Source organism: Calypte anna, chromosome 2, assembly GCF_003957555.1.
Source record: "Calypte anna isolate BGI_N300 chromosome 2, bCalAnn1_v1.p, whole genome shotgun sequence".
NCBI lineage: Eukaryota > Metazoa > Chordata > Aves > Apodiformes > Trochilidae > Calypte > Calypte anna.
In genome coordinates, this window is record NC_044245.1 from 128,737,857 (window position 1) to 128,754,581 (window position 16,725).

General features: G+C 42.5%; 1 protein-coding gene across 2 annotated transcripts in view; it reads left to right on the forward strand.

The window, feature by feature from the left end:
• The first annotated feature begins 260 nt into the window (after positions 1 to 260).
• Positions 261 to 16,725, forward strand: part of CPQ (carboxypeptidase Q) — a 163,063-nt gene continuing 146,598 nt past the window's right edge. Inside the window, exon 1 of one of the 2 annotated variants that reach the window (XM_030446386.1) lies at positions 261 to 677. The gene's annotated coding sequence lies outside the window, so the exon portion shown is untranslated. The remainder of the gene's footprint in view (positions 678 to 16,725) is intronic. The other variant, XM_030446385.1, reaches the window with a different exon arrangement.

A 16,725-nucleotide genomic window follows, 5' to 3' on the forward strand; every position in this document is an offset into this window, starting at 1 on the left:
CTTTTATCAACACGCCTTTATTTAAATGCGTGCAACGTTACCTGTGCAGGAAGCTGCCATGCCAGAAGCTGTGGCCATACCTCCCTTCGCAGCAGCGTGAAGGCAGCCGGGGCTCTCAGCAACCTGGGAGCCACCAAGGAAGGGGAAAAGGGGAAGGGAAGGGCATTGCTCTGCTCCGAAACATCCCCGGAGCGGGCAGGGGGAAAGGCGCCTCACGCCTCACACGTCCGCTCCCACCGCTCACGGGCCCGCTCGCCCTGCAGAAGCGCGGCACGGTGCTGCGGGCACCGAGGAGCTTTCCCCCCGCCGAGGGCTGGCGACAGTTCGTGTATGGCTGCTTCTAGGTCTCCCCCCCCCGATAGGTTTATATCGGCCGGGATCGCCCAGGCCGGGCTCGCCGCGCCTCACAAGGGGCCTATGCGGGCTGCTGCCAGACCCACCGGCGTAGGGGGCGGGAGGTACGCCCGACCTCTCCCGCATCACAACGCAGCACCGCGGGGGCCCGCGCCCTGATGCAGCTCCAGGCGCCACGGCACAACCGGTAGCACCCGGGCCCGCGCAGCCGCCTGCTCTCTGCCCCCTTTCCCCCCCGGCTCCTCCTCCCCCTCCATCCCCAGCGGACCGTAGGGGGGCGGGGGCCGCGTTGTCAGCGCCGCGGCCCGCTCGGCAGGGGGAAGGTGCGTGTTTGCTCTGCTCCCCTCCTCATCTTCCCCCTTTTCTTCTCCTCTTCTTCTTCCTCCTCACAGGGGGCTGGGGTCCGGAGCGGGAATCACTCATCCGGGCTGCCCGGGGAGCTGGCGATGCCCAGCGCCGGGCTGCAGTGCTGCTCCGGGGCCTCGCTTCTCGCGGAAGGCCTGGCCGTGCCTCCGGGGTGGGGGCACGGAGGGGCACTCAGGCCACCATCACCGGCCTCTCGGCGGGGCTCAGCCCCTTCTCGTTCTCTTGCCGAGGGCTTACTGTAAATCCCTGCCAGCGTGTTCTGGGAGCCACCCCGAAGTCGACTTCCAGTTGCTGGGCTGCAGCCTCGGGTTCTCCCGGGCCTGTCCTGCTCAGGGTCAGGGGACTGCAGACCCCGGCCTGGCAGCGGGGCGTCAGGTCTGTGTTGTACCTGTCCCTCTGCCTGTCCTCCTGCCTTTCTCTGGAAGTAGCAGCAGCCTGGTGGCCCTTCAGCAACACGTGTGAGAAGAACTGCCTGCTTACCTTCTTGTTCCTCGGTATTTACACACAAACACTGGCTTTATGTTGTACCTAGGCCTGACACACGTGCTCGGGGGATGCCAAGCAGGCGTTTATATCTCTGCCTTCATCTTGAAACCAGGAGAGCTGGCAGCAGTCACTGCCTGAAAGCTGTGCCACTGCAGGGGGATGGAACCCATAAGTACCAGCTGGGTACATTAGGTATTTAATTATCTTTTATTGCACCAGTCATAGTGAGGAGATCCCAGCAGGTAAAGCAGCTTAGTGCTTCTCAGAAGGAAATTCTAGTAACTGGTACTCATTAGATTTCTTAGGACAGGACTTTGTTCTTCAAAGCCAACTTCAACTTGGTGCAAAAGGAAAAAGTACACGAGAGGCATTTTTATAGATACCTATACAATTTTGATGTGTGTGTATATACATATACATAATTTATAAAACTACTAATATAAGAGGGAGAGAAAAGTGAGGTACAGTTTTCTCTTGTTTTTTTATAAACTCTGCAAGCTGAATCAAATTTTTCAAGGAAACATAAGGTACAGAGGAGCCTTTTGAATCTAGAGGTTGTATCTTGAAAAGTTACAAGTCTGCTCAGAGCTACTGAAGAGCGAACTCAAAACACAAGCACCAGATTTTTCTTTGCTTGCTGATTACGTTTCTTCCTTTAGACTGCAGAACTCTCGAGACCAGACTTTCTGAAGTGCTGCATAAACACGGAGTGCCTGCTTAGAGAAGGCTGTGAACATGCAACACCTGAAATCCTAATTTTTTGTTTTATAAGCCTTACATTTAATAATTTTCTTGTCTGTCATTTTCACTCTGTTCAAAATTAGATTACTTCTTACTGTTTCTCAAGATTATTCCATATCTCTTTTGTCTGAAAAGACTGTAATCTCTCAATGGGAGTGTGGTTTATTCTTCTAAAGAAATCATTGATATGACCATAGAACAGGTTTCCTGTGTGAGAATGGAAGGACTTCATACATCTATGTCTATCTAGACTGTGTTTTAGCTTGAGAAATGTGCCAGATTTAAGATTGGGTGACAAAACTTGGACTTGATTTTACTCTGATTATTTTTCTGTGACACTTAAAGCTTTTGTTAAAAATCTTTCTCTCTTTTACTACTTGTAAAATGGCCTTCTATTTTTGTCTGATGCTCCCTCTGTTAGATTATTATTTTGATTAAAACCTCAGAGTTCCCCAATGAAACCTTGCAAAAGTCTGCCATATCCATGAGAGTTCTCATGTGCTTTGGTTCCTTGTAAATTTGTACCCTTTTCTTCAGACATACCCCTCTGTCTTGGATCAGATCTATCAACTGTGACTTGCAATCAGTTGTACTTCAACCAAACTTCAATCTTTCAGATGAAGTCTGCATAGATAAACTTGGATCAGAGCCACTGCAGCTTTAGAGATTCGTACCAAGCCTTTGTCTTAGCCAATCTTTTTTCTTCATCTTCAGAATGTATATAATTCTTTTGAACAGGAGAACAATAAGATACTGAATCAGATAGCAACAGACTGCAAATCTGGGCCGGGGCAGAACAGCCTGGCATTGACCCCTGTCGGGAGACATCTGTCAGTAAAAGCTCATATAAATTCTTATTTGTTTTATAAGAGTTTTGCAAATGCCTGCATGTCTTTAATGGCAAATTGGGAAACCTCTTACACACTCTCTTATTGTTGATGTAATTGCAGAAACTCATAATACACACAGGATTCTTTTATCCCTGCTATAGTGTATTGAAGTTTCATGTTTTCAGATGGAAAACTTTGTCTTGTCATTTCTTCCTTCTTTCCTTTCCAGTTTTGGGAGGATGAAGATGAAGGATGGCAGTACATGTAAGAGAGAGCAGCTGCAGGGGTGAAATATTTTGCTTGAAAAAGTACTTTGTGCGTAGAAATGTATGAAATGATTACAGTCTTGAAGCTCTGAATTCCTTTCTGTTGTGTCTCAAAAGGAAATATTATCTGTTGAAAAGTGCATTGCAGTAATCTTTCATGTTTTTGTTACCAAATGTCTGCAGTAATCTCAAAGTACTGAAATAAATGCAAATTCTTTCTTCAGTTGACCACCAGTCACTTACATTTGCACTGCACTGGCAACAGTGAATTTTTATCTCTGATTCATAATATCCCAAATGCCAATTACTTGATTATGTCAATATTTCTGACAGCATCTGTGAAGGATACTCTGTTCTCTTTTGTGATTTTTTTACAACAAAAGAAAAAAACATCTCATGTTATCCTGAGAAAAATGTTAATCTTGTTAGCCTGTAGTTTAAAAATGATACTTTGGGTGCCTTGATTTTACAAGAGGCTTGCTTTCTGTCATTGAGACAGAGTGGACTGGTTGGGCAGAGTGGGGCAATTTATTTATTTTTAATGTAGAGTGGTTTTTATGGCCTGATATAAATTATAGTAAAGTTTTTTCTCAGAATCTTTTAAATCTAATTAACACAGATGAGTTTAATGAATTTTGTCCACAGTGGGTGTGACAGAAAAATGTGAGAATCCCTCTGGTGCTGTTGCTGCCATAAAAGTATTTGGTTGGAGTATCTATGAACAGGCATGCAGATTAAAATGCACTCTAAATAGTTGTTTATCTATTTTTTCAAAATATTTCTCTGTATTACCCATTGCAATAAGAGTTATCATAAAAGACCTGTGATCTCAGAACATGACTTTAAAAGGTACTAATTGTTTCAGAAAAGAAAAATTGCAGTCAAATTTATCTCAGTTCTTGACTGTCTAAGATAAATTAATGATCTTTATGTCTTACTGAGAGGAGGTTTATATTAGGTGACCCATCATAGATAATTTTTACATCATAGGAAATACAAACAAATAAGGTCTATTTTAAACTTGCCTGATTGACCATCCTACATGCAGTGCAACTGTGGCTGTTCCCAGCAGCTCAGGATTTGCCCAAACCTGTTTTGTGACACCATGGGTTGTAGCATCTTGTCACCCTTTTGAAGCCTGTTTTAATACTGATCTGAGAAAACAGATCTGGTTGTAAGTGTACTTGTGGGTTTTTTCTTTCTTTTTATCCAGTTGCTGGTTATGATGTCTGATCTTTTACTCAAATGTAGTGATAGTACATTTCCTCCTAGAACACTCTGTATGAAAGGGAATGAGATCCCTCTTCTGCCCTCCTCCAATTTTTCTAGCTTTCATCTCCTACATGTGTATTGATACCCTGTGCTTTTCATATTTGTGTTCTTTTTTTTCAGAGGAGGCACTTGACTGTGAATTTACATAAGACAAGAGAGTCAAAAGTGATTTTGTGTTTCAAGTAGCACCACAAAAGAAGCTTCTGTAATATTATACATGTGCCAATAGACATTTCAGAAAAAAATATACTTTTTTCAGGCTTCAAAATGAGATCTGAGGCAATAGACTCCTTTGGGAAAGCATCTACTTTTTATCTGTAACTTTGAAAACCAAAGCATGAATCTGATTTGTCTATAGTGGTTTCCTCTTCTGGTCTCCACAGGTTTTGAGATTAGCTTTTCTCATTTTGTTGATTTTTATTGTTCTGAATAACAGGCCTCACCTTCTAGTGCTCTATCTGGTCATGTTCTGCCATGCAAAACATGAGTGCTGTTCCACAGGAGACTGCAAAAACACTTGAAGTTTTAGTTTAATGAAATTCTTTATTGTTTTGGAAGCAAAAGTAATTGCAGATTACCAATTTCTTTAAGACTGGTCATATACTGCAGTGGGCTATTGATAATTTCTTTTATGACAACTAGATAAGGCAGAGAAGTACAGGACTGAGGTAATGTATCCAGTGCTGCCGAAAAACACACAGAGCAGAGAGTTTCTACCTCAATGTGAAATACCCCAGGAGGAAAACAAAGTCAACTTGATTTTAATTAATTGTTCTATTTGGGTGTCTTGAAATAGTTGTTGGGTAAGGAAGCTCTAGAGGATTTTCATAAGCAAAAATGTCTCAGGCTTGGAAAATTCCGTTCAGGCTCGGAGTTACTGCCTTTGTCTAATTTACCTGCAGGTGCTGCAGGTGTTCCCCCACAGCCACCCGCCTGTCCTTGGGGCAGTGTTTCTCACCCAGGTAGTAGAGACTGGAGTGGAAAGAGCAGAGCTTTCAGCTCTTCAGACTGCAGGGACTGCTGCAGTCCAATCTTCCTTTGAGTAGTACATCCCTGTTTTTCCTTTGGCATTACCCTACTGGTACTAATGTTCATGATTAATTTCTGCAAAGAATGAATGTTTCTCACAGTATTTGTTCCCTTAACCACCTTGCTTCCTGACCATATGGATGAGATTCTGGTGAAAGGGAATGGCAATTTGGAGGGCAGAGCCACCATAGCCAGTAGCTAGATGAACATATGCCATGACTGATTCAGATATTCTGTTGCTTGGTCCATACGCTGGTAAAATACATCTACACTGATTTTAATAGACATTACTACTGCAGTCTGTGATTTGTGCTTCATTTTGCACTTCTTTTATCTGAAAACTTGCAAAAAGGGTGGTAGTGAGCAGGAATACCTGTGTGGCTGCTCTTCAAAGAGCAACCGAGTGAGGACATGTGCTTGTTTCCAGCAAGTGATGCTGTCCAGGTCAGCAGATCTGTCATGTGTTGCAGTGCTACCTGTTGTATACTACAATTATTATTGAAAAGACCTGGCATAGCTGAACCCAGCCCATGCAATATGGGTGGATCATATGGGGCTTTTTGGTAGTTGTCTGATTTCAGACTGTTCCAGCAAATGTGATGAGAGGAGAAAGTGGTCAAACTGGAAAAAAACTTAAATAGTCAAACACCTCTAAAATGTCTGCTGTACACACACATAGCAGGTGAAAACAGTGCCTTCAGTCTAGCATCTAAATATTTGCTGGGGCAGTGAAGTGTGTGAAATGAATACTATGATTATCTCTACATGTGACAGTAGGTGAGCAGAAAACTCACTTGCAAGTCTTTCTTCCTAGAGGAAAGTATACTGTTCAGTGTTAAGTGATATTTCTATTAGTAGGCCCTTCATTGTTCAAAGTAGATCTATTTTTTTTCCCCCAGAATATTGGTTTTGAGTAAAGATAGTCCTTTTTACACAACAGCATGAGTTATTTTGTGACTGTAAGCAAGTAAGACATTCCCCCTCCTCCCTCCAGACATGGCGCTGTCCTGTGTAATGTTATTCATGGAACAAATTTGTGAAAATTGCTTTATAATTTTGTAGTGGTTTTTGTTTGTTTCAGGGGTTTTTTTTGTTTGCTTTGGTTTTGTTTTGCTTTGTTCTGTTTTTTAAATGGTACCATTTTGTTGTGATTATGGTGGAGCCTTTTCAGCTGTCTCATCCTTGTGTTGCACACCACACTCTTACCAGTCCCACCAGCATACATCTGCAGGTCACAAGGGTTTACCAAAGTCAGAAAAGTTGCATTTTTGGGGAGGAGTAGTCAAGTTCTGCTTTATCTCCTAACCACTAATGTTTTGTTCTCAGTGTGTTGCTGTTATAATTAAATGTAATCAGATGACTGTTCTCTGAAGATGGGGAACATGCAGTCTATTTGAGCAGCATGAATGGGAACATGGGGAAGTTCCTTTGGAGGATGTTATAATGGGGGCTTATCAGTATGTGAAGGCAGATGCATACTGCATAAATAATAATAAGTAGGGCAGGCATCTGTCTAATGCAACTTCCCAGAATTATCAAAATGAAACATACTGTCTTATGTCTTCTGTCCCTACAGACAAGTGGCATAGGAAGGATGGAAGTCAGCTAATACTACCTTTTTTCCTGGAAAACATTTTCAACTGTGGTGAGATAACAGGTGGGCTATCAGCAGTAAGCATTGCTGCAACTGCAGGTGGTCTGTGCAAGATCATTTGCTTTTCTGAAAGCAGAAGGTAACTTTGCCATAGATAAAAAAACTTAATTTAGGAATTAAGAACTTAAGAAATTTTAAATTCTTGCTGATGTTGCCTGCCCTCCAGGTGTTTATATCTAAGTACTTTGTAGTCAACTAGTAGGGCTAGTTGGTAAACATGAGGTGTAAAGGGTGTAGGGTTAGTGTTGCCATCAGATCTGTTCCAATAGATAATTGGGAAGTTGCTGTCATCAGGGAGTAGGACTGATAGGTAATTCATTGCCTGAAGCACTGTTTATGTCCCAGCTTGTTTCTAAATGGTTTCAAAGAAGAGCTTTCTGAGGAGTGACCCTAATATGGAACTCATGGAAGTGGGGGCACACGTGGCAAGATGGTCGTCCTGAAAGGAGCAGCACTTTACTGAGAAGTCAAAGAGGACTTTTTGTCTGCTTTCTGAATGAAGAAAGCGTTGTGACTCTATATATGAATTCTACCTCATCAGTTGTTCCTGCTTGAAAGCTGATACATGTGGTAAAAATCAAAACCCAAGTTTCATTTTAATTTGGAATTGCATTTAATTGACAGAGACACTGACATTTGCAACAGCTGGATTCACTGAAGGAAGCACAGGCTCTATGCTTTCCTCACGTTATTAGCACCACAGCCCCAAATGTTAAGTAGTCTCCCTACTCATGCTGTGGATAGAGAGAGCCCTCTGAAATTTTTGCAGGTTTGACAGTGCAAATGTGTGGGTTTGAATATTTCCAATTGCAGCTAAATCAAAAGTGCTCTAAGTGGATTGATTCTGCATGCTTTTGTTTCCCTAATGATTGGTCTTGTGACTAGAAATACAAAAGCCCTGTATGCAGAGGGATACCTAGCAAGTAGGATAAAAGCCACAGCTGTCCTAATACCAGGGACCCCTGGCTTGTTTGATAACACGGTACCTAAATAGCAATTTAAAGTGTGTCTACATAGCTTCAGGTTTTAATGTGTTCCTGGCATAATTCCTCCAGCAGACTGAGAAAGAGCTTGTGGCTGTCACGTGCAATAGTGGAAGGTAAGGTGAGCACCTGGGGTCTGGAAATGGAGCTGTGGGCTCTCTGGACTCTGTTTGGCTGTTGTCCCTGTGTGCATCCTGGTGCAGTCAGTCCCCTGGGCCTGGTTTGTTCATGGCAGCAGTGGTGAGCTGGTTTACCCAAAGGTGGCCAGTGTGAAGACTTCTCTGGAATTTAGGAGCTGACACCTGCCTGTCAGCTTTGCCTCATGAGGCATGAATTGTCCAGAAGTGCTTAAGAATTAGGAAATGTGGCTGTTTTGTTTCCTCTGGTACTTTCTCAGCACAGTATATATAATCTCAGAAATACTGGTCAGGTGCAGTGTCTGAATTATGTCAGTGCAAAGACAGAGATGTCCTAATATTTTTAATATTTGCAGAAAAAGGATTGATCACATTGTGTCTTGAGTAGTCTCTTAGGTGCTGACACACATAGGTGTGTGTGTCAGATGTGGCAAAATGTATGCCAGAAAATGTCATACGTGTATACCTACTAGTTGACTTATGATTGCCAGAGCCAGTGTCTTCCCTTGACACTCCAGTAGAGGATCAGCTTTTGTATTGTCACATTCAAGCCCCTATTAGCATCTGTATCAAAAAAGATGGCACCACAGCTAATTTGGCAGCTACAACAAAGAACCTTAGAGGGTTTTAAAGGATGGCTCTCCAGTTGTTTTTCTAGCACCATGAGGTTCAAACAGTAATTGTAATGAGAAAAGGGAATTTCATAATTCATTAAGCTACCTTCCATCTCAAAAATATTTTTTTTTCCATTTTGGAAAGATACCTCTGATGTAGATCCACAATATATTTTGGTAGTGGTACTTTTTCATTTATTTTACTTTTTCAGCCATTTATGCTGAAGCTCCTGTTGGTATTTTTGCATGTATGTTCTATGGTATCTCTGAAGGTATAGCTCTGCAAGAATGAGGCATTTTTTTTCTGCTTGGACACTTACCTATATTATCTAAAATCTATTCAATTCTGTTTTGATACTTTGAAGCAGTAAGACTGCTTTGAAGAGGGCGCATCTGTAATGCCTCTATGCTAATGCAGTCAGCGTGGAGAATGAAGGAGTTCCAGGAATCTGCATACCTGCAGGGCTGTGCTGTTATTGGTATCATCAGGAGGTTGTGGGATGGATCCCATGACTGGAGCATGGGATGGCTGGGTATAAACTAGTGAGGAAGGGCAAAAGAGAAGGGAGTGTTGCTCTCTACATCAGTATCCAGCTGGAGTCCATTGAGTTCTGCCTGGAGATGGATGAGGAGCTGAGAGAGAACTCAGGATTTAAGGGAAGTGTTACGAGAGTGTTAGGATTTAAGGGAAGTTAAGGCAAGCAATATCATAATGGGGGTCTGCTACAGGCCACTGTATCAGGATGACCAAGTGGATGAGGCTTCTCTTCAGACAGATAAAAGCTGCTTTGCACTTGCAAGCTGTGGTCCTCAAGGGGTCTTTAATCACCCTGACATCTGCTGGAGGGACATCACAGCAAAGCACCAGCATACCAGGAAGTTCCTTGAGTGCATTGGTAACAACTTTCTCCTCCATACATAGAGTACATAGACCTTGTACTCAACCACAGAGACAGCCTGATGTAAAACTTAATGGGAGACCAGGCTGCAGTGACCATGACACTTTAGAATTTGAGTTCCTTAGGGCAGGGAGGAAAGTGTGAAGTAAGCTGATGGCACTTGATTCTAAAAGGGCAGACTTTAGTCTCTTCAAAGATCTACTTGGTAGACAAACCCCTGGATGGGAAGGGAGCCCAGAAAAGCTGAATCATTTCCAAGGATCACTTCCTGCATGCCCAGGACCAATGTGTCCCCATGAGGAGGAAGGCAGGCGGAAATGCCAGGAGGCCTGTGTGGATGAGCAAGGAACTCTGAACACACTTAGGGGTAAAAACAGTTTACAGAGGATGGAAGCAAGGATGGATACCCTGGGAGAAGTACAGAGAAGTAGTCAGAGAAGCAAGAGTTCAGGTTAAGGAAGCAAAATGACAGAATTAGATCTGGCAAGGGGGGTTAAAGGCAACAGGAAAACTTTCTATAGGTATATCAATGATAACTGGAAGACTAGGGAAAATGTGGGCCCACTCCAGAAGGAAATGGGAGAATTGGTCATCCAAAATGTAGAGAAGGCTGAGGTACTCAGTGACTACTTTGCCTGTGTCTTCACCAGCAAGGACTCTGGTCACACCCTCCATGTTACAGAAGCCAAAGGCACTAGGAAAAGGAAGATCTCCTCCATTCTAGATGAAGAGTAGGTTCATCACCTAAATAACCTGAAGGTGAACAAGTCCATGGGACCTGATGGGATTCACCACAGCTGAAAGAATTGGTGGATGAAGTTGTAAAGCCACTGTCCATCATATTTGAAAAGTCATAGCAGTCTGGTGAAGTTCCTGCTGTTTGGAAAAGGGAAATGTAACCCCCATTTTCAAAACTGGAGAAAAAAGCAGACCCAGGGAACTACAGGCCTGTCAGTCTCACCTCTGGGCCTGGCAAGATCATGGAGCAGATCCTCCTGAAGGCTCTATTCAGGCATGTAGATAGCAAAAGGGTGATTGGTGACAGACGACATGCATTCACTTAAAGGAATTCACTAATGGATTCCTGCCTGGCTAATTTTGTGTCCTTTTGTGATGGGGTCACATCCTTGATGGACAAAGGCAGAGCAAAAGACATCATCTACCTGGACCTGTGCAAAGCATTTGACACTGTCCTGCATGACATTCTGATCTCTAATCTGGAATGATATGGATTTGATGGATGGACCACTCATTGGATAAGGAACTGGCTGGCTGGTTGCACCCAAAGAGATGTAATCAGTGGCTCAGTGTCCAAATGGAGATGTGTGACGGGTGGTGTTCCTCAAGGGTTGGTATTTGAACCAGTGCTGTTTAATATCTTTGTTGGTGACGTGGACAGTGGAATCGAATGCTCACTCAGCAGGCTTGCTGACAGCACCAAACTGTGGTGAAGTCAACACTCAAGAGGAAAGGGATGCCATCCAGAGGGACCTTAGCAGGCCCACAAGAAGTAGGCTTGTGCAAACTGCACGGAGTTCAACGAGGCCAAGTTCTGCACCTGGGTCAAGGCAATCCCATACATAAATACAGGTCAGGAGGAGAAAGGATTGTGAACAGCCCTGAGGAGCAGCACTTGGAGGTGGTGGGGGATCAGAAGCTCAGCATGCTCCGTCAATGTGTACTTGCAGCCCAGAAAGTCAGCCATATTCTGGGCTGCATCAAAAGAAGCTTAGAGAGCCAGTCAAGGGAGCTGATTCTCCTTCTCTGCTCTTGTGAGACCCCCCCTGGAGTCCAGTTCTGAAGTCCCCAACATAACAAGGACATAGAGCTCCTGGAACGTGTCCAGAGGAGAGTCACTAAAATGATCAGAGGGATGGAGCATCTCTCCTGTGAAGACAGGCTGAGGAGGAGGCTCTGAGGTGACCTTATAGCAACCTTCCAGTATCTGAAGGGGGCCTACAGGAGAGCTGGGGTAGGGATTTTTACACAGGTGTGCAGCGAAAGGAGAAGGGGAAATGGTTTAAAACTTGAAGAGGGGAGATTTCCACTAGACATAAGATAAAAATTCCTTTTCTGTGAGGGTGGTGAAACACTGGGAAGGGTTCCTCAAGGAAATTGCTGCGTCCTCCCTGGAAGTGGTCAAGGCCAGGTTGGAGGGGCCTTGAGCAACCTGGTCTACTGGTCCTTGACCATGCAGGGGGAGTTGGAACTAGATGGTCTTTTAGATTCCTTCCAACCCAAACCATTCTTTGATTCAGTGATCATTAGAAGACTTTCCCTGCTGAAAAACTGAAAAAACCCCACCACTTCCTGTAATCTGTTGGCTCAAGTCTCTTGAAAACTGCTCTTCCACAGCAGTACTCCTGAACCTGAAAACTATACTGTAGGGATATTCTGCAAATAGCTTTTTAGGTATTTCATTTTGTAAACATCTTACTAAATAAAAAAAATAGTTTATAATCTGTGATGCTATGTTACTGCACTCATATTTTAATTTGAGCACATGACTGAGATGTGGCCATATAAATGGCTGATTCAGCTATTTTTCCTAGTTCTGCTTCTCTGATACTGATCATAAGAAATAAACACATATCTCTACAAAGTGCTTGTCCTGGTTTGAGAGGCCCAGGATAGGAACCCCTCTCCCCCCCCTTCCCATTCCCCCCATCAGTGTGGGGGCTGCTGCTGTGGCAGTGATACAGGGGAGCAGCTGAGCCAATGGGAGGAGAGGTCAGGTGACCCACGTGGACCAATCAGAGTGTTCCTTCCCATGGGGCTCAGGATAAAATGGCTCCAAGGGAGCCCTCTGGGGGCTTCTCTGGCTGGCGTGAAGCCTCTGCCCTTGCTTCTGCTCCTCTTTTCCTCACCAAAGAACACCATTCCCCAGGACAGGTCACCTCTGCCTTCCCAAGGGGGAGCAGCTTGGCTGCTCCTGAGGCTGTTGGGGGCTGTCACTGAGACCTGGGCTTGGGCACTCCCAGCTGCTGCCCAGTCCAGGGTGGGACTTCTCTGCTTGGGCAGTCATTACCAACTGAGAAGGGCAGGCTCTGTATTTACATACATATTTGTAACTTGCTACCTCATTAAACCTACATTTTTTTTTTTTTTTTTACTTCCAAACTTAATGTCTCTCCCTTATTCACTCTTCATCTTCCTCTGGGAGGGTAGTGGGGAATAACAGAGCATCTGTCACCTGGTTACTGTCTAGAACTGTGACAGTGCTTTAGGCTCGAGTCCACTTTGAAAATCTGATAAGGTTTATGGTGTCCCTTTTTCACTGTCACAGAGAGAACTTCGACCACAGGTATTATGAAACTGGTGTTTATTCAGGTATCAGATATTTAGTTCTGAGCAGCGTATAAATTTCTTTCCCATTAAAAAACAAAGAACCTGTAAGACACTGTACCTGGTAGCAGCCAGGCATATGTGTATGAACAGAGTATTCAAAATGAACTTTAAATTTTGCATTGAATTGTTTTCAGGTAAAAATTTACATAAATTTCAGCTTCCCCATCCGTGTTTTTCCAAGCAGAAAGTTTATAGAGAAAATTGTTGATATTTAGCCAAGTTTTGCTAACCTATAGCAGCTTAGTGTAAGCTATTTCACAAGTAACCTGCATGATGGATCTTCTGAGTCACTGCATGAGAATTTTGGATAGAAACGTGCCAGCTGTGTTAGAGTTTGTGAACAAAAATAGAGAACAGACATTTTCAGTTCTTTATTACTAGCATACCAGATGCATTAATTGTTTGTATTTATAACTGTTTTGCTATCCTGTATTAAAAAATGTGAACATAACTTAAATACATCTTTAAAATTCACTTTGGGAAATAGAACTACATGTCTCAGAAAAATAGGAACTGTCTTACCCAGACTCACTGGGGTCACTGACTGCCTCTTTGTATAATTGTGTTTACTCTGTTATGTTCTTTGGAGCTTTTTGCTGTTGATTTTGTCATTGTGGATTTTTTCTCCCGCATCATTTTCCAGTTGGCTTTTTGTAATATGGCCATTTGCTTCCCTGCAGCAAGCTTTTGACCAGCTCTCCTGGTAGTGTAAGCAGAAAGGGGCTGAGTGGTCATGCTTATTGAAATGTCTTTCATGTGGCAACTGAATCCTTTGGAGATGTCACTTCTGGGTCCCTCCTCTTCCAGTTGTTTGTCCACTCGTCTTCTGTAGTTTCAGGTCCTAAAGGCATGTTTGTCTCAGTGTATGTGTGTAGCACTGTGAACTCTTAACTGAGACTGAATGTCTTGACGTGGTTGGGAAAAAAAAAATAAATTAATACTGTTAGGTAGCTGACTTGTTTCGTCCTGCAATAGCAAAGTAGGTTGGTTTTTTTTTCTCTTAAATGGTGGTAAAAAGTAACAGAAACTTAACTGCAGAACCAGAACTACCGTGGATGTGGTAGCTGTAGTGTTCTGTGATCAAATGTGTATTGCACTGGGGAGTAGCTTTGGTGGAGAAGTGGTGTTGGAACCTTACTCGACATCAGAAGGAGGTCTGGTTTTGCTAAATTTGTTTTTAAAAATTGGCTGAAAACCAGTTTTCTATCAAGCTCTTTATCTTATTTTTATTAAAGTGTCTTTATCTTATTTACAATGTGTTCTTTGCCTTGGTTCTTTACATTCAAGCTTTTCAATCCTGCTTTTGTTTGTACATTGCAGTGCAGTCTGTGGTGGGATGGGAGTCCCAGTTGTACCTTGCTACTGAACTTTAACAATTTAATTCTGATGTTTATATATTGGAGTATGGTATGATATTTCAGTACCAGTATTATGCCCTAGTGAACATGATGAAATTATAAATTATATACTTCATAACATATCTCATTGAAATTAATATCCTTTCCCACCCTTATTATAGAGAAACATTTGCATCATAAAGAAATTTTTTTCCATCAATTGTCATGAGAAATTCTTGATGCTGTACCTTTTTCAAATTCATCCTTTGTTGCTCTAGAAAGGGAAGACTTGATGGGCATTTCTTACAGCAGAGTGGCAAAAAGCTAGAAAATTAATTTTTCTGAGCAAGTCTAGAAATATGTTCACTGTTTTTCTCAGCTTCTCAAAACCAGTTGAATGTTGATACTATAGGAATGTGTCAGGGTTTAATGCTGGCCTGGCAGTTAACTGAATGAGAGTTGCTCTCTATTAATCCCCCTCCCTGATAAAGAAAGGAGAGAGAATAAGGGAGAGTTACAGGATGGAAACTAAACTACACAGCTTTAATGAAACGGTAATGATAAAAAAGGAAAATTTATTAAATATATACAAATATACAGAAAAAAATACATACAAATATACAGAAGAAATGATATCATGTTCCTCTCCCCTTCCCCCCCAAAATGCTCACGTCACCACCGAGGCTGCAGGGCAGCCCTGGGAAAGTCCAGGCTGGACTCCTGGAGTCAGCAGCAATCAGGAGCTGCTGGAACAGGAACACACAGACTCAGGCTGGCATGGATCAGGACCACAGGCAGAGGAACGGACAGAATCCTTCCAGGATGCTGAAGTAAACAGGAACAGGCAAAGAGCGGTGAAGGTGAAGGGAAGGGACTTGACCCTTGTGACGTGTATGGGTTGGAATACTGCATTTGGTCAATTTTGGTCACCTGTCTTCTCTGCTCCTCCCTAAAGGAGGGTTGCAGGTGTGACCCATTTCCTCCCTTTCTCTTTCTGGAGCACAAGATGTTCCTCAGAACAGAGCAGTGGCCTTGGTTCTGCACACCAGTCTCTAGCTGTAACTATAAACATCAAGTGTTTTCAGTCCCAGAAGCAGACACTGACTGAGAAACTTGCTGTTAATTTCAGCAAGTACAGCTACTTATGACTTAGCTGAAAGTAAAATTACAAAACAGAAAATTAGCTGTATCCTAGCCCACACCAGGACAGAGAATAAGGAACATACCTTTTCTTGTGACTGTAGAGGAATTCTGGATAAAAGCCCTAGTAAATAAGAATGTTTAGAAAAGTTAGTTACTTTTAATCTGGAAATTTTATCACATTAATCAATGGTGAATAATTATTGACTTAATTTGGAATTTTGGTGCTAATTGCAGTCAGTAAAATTAGTTTATAGGTGTTTGGAGTAAAATAGCTAAAATGGTTGGATATTTTTGGAAATGTTGGTCTTCCCTTTTTTGGGTCTTTTTCTTTGAAGCATTTAATAATGTGCATAACTTTTCTCTGACATTGTTGACTTAAAATGAAAAAATTTGTTCCATATACAAAGCAAAAAATGCTTAGTAGGAGTATGGTCGTAGAAGAATAATATTCATGTATAGAAATGCTAAGACTTTAAGAGTTAATTCTAGAGTGGTATTTGATGCATGCAGGTGAGATTATAATCTCATGTAATTTTTGTTAAGACCAGATAGGTCAGACAGAAAACTTGGTTTGTTGGACTCCTTTACTTAGTGAGTAGCTAATATTAGTTCATTTGGCAAACATCTTAACCCTTAGTCACTTTTAAGACTAAGATTTTATTGTTGGAAGGGGACACTCAAAGTATTTTCTATTTTCTGTCCAAATCTGAAGCAACATAAAGCATACATGTGTTCTGTAGCACTGAAGAGCCTTCTGCTGCAATGCTGCTTGGAGGGGCACCAAGAGGTGCCTGTGAGTGCCAGGTGCTTGGCATTTTGATGTCTTTCAGCTTTCAGACCAGCTTGTGACAGTGACATCCACACATTCATTGTTGTTAGCAAAACCTGATTTGCTCATTTTTCAAGGTCCATCCATCATCTTTAACAGCTTTTGCTATCCATAAGTATGGGATGATCATGTGGTCATAGCTCATACCTTCTTATATGAAGATAGGTTTCATCCTTTGGCCAGACCCAATCTACTTCTCCTTCAATAAACACTCAGAAAATACTTAGCATTAGAATTTTGGAAGTATTTTAACTACAAGTTCAGGATAAAAGATGTCCTGTTGAATGTGTTTTCTTTTAAGAAATGGAGTTTAGAATTTTGGGTGATGTTTAAATATGGGTGCTTACTGGCAGTTTGTGCCTTTTATGCCCCCTAATTTGTAGCTTTTTGTTTCTCTGTCTTGGGCACTTGGTTCTTTTTCCATAGCCTAATTCATC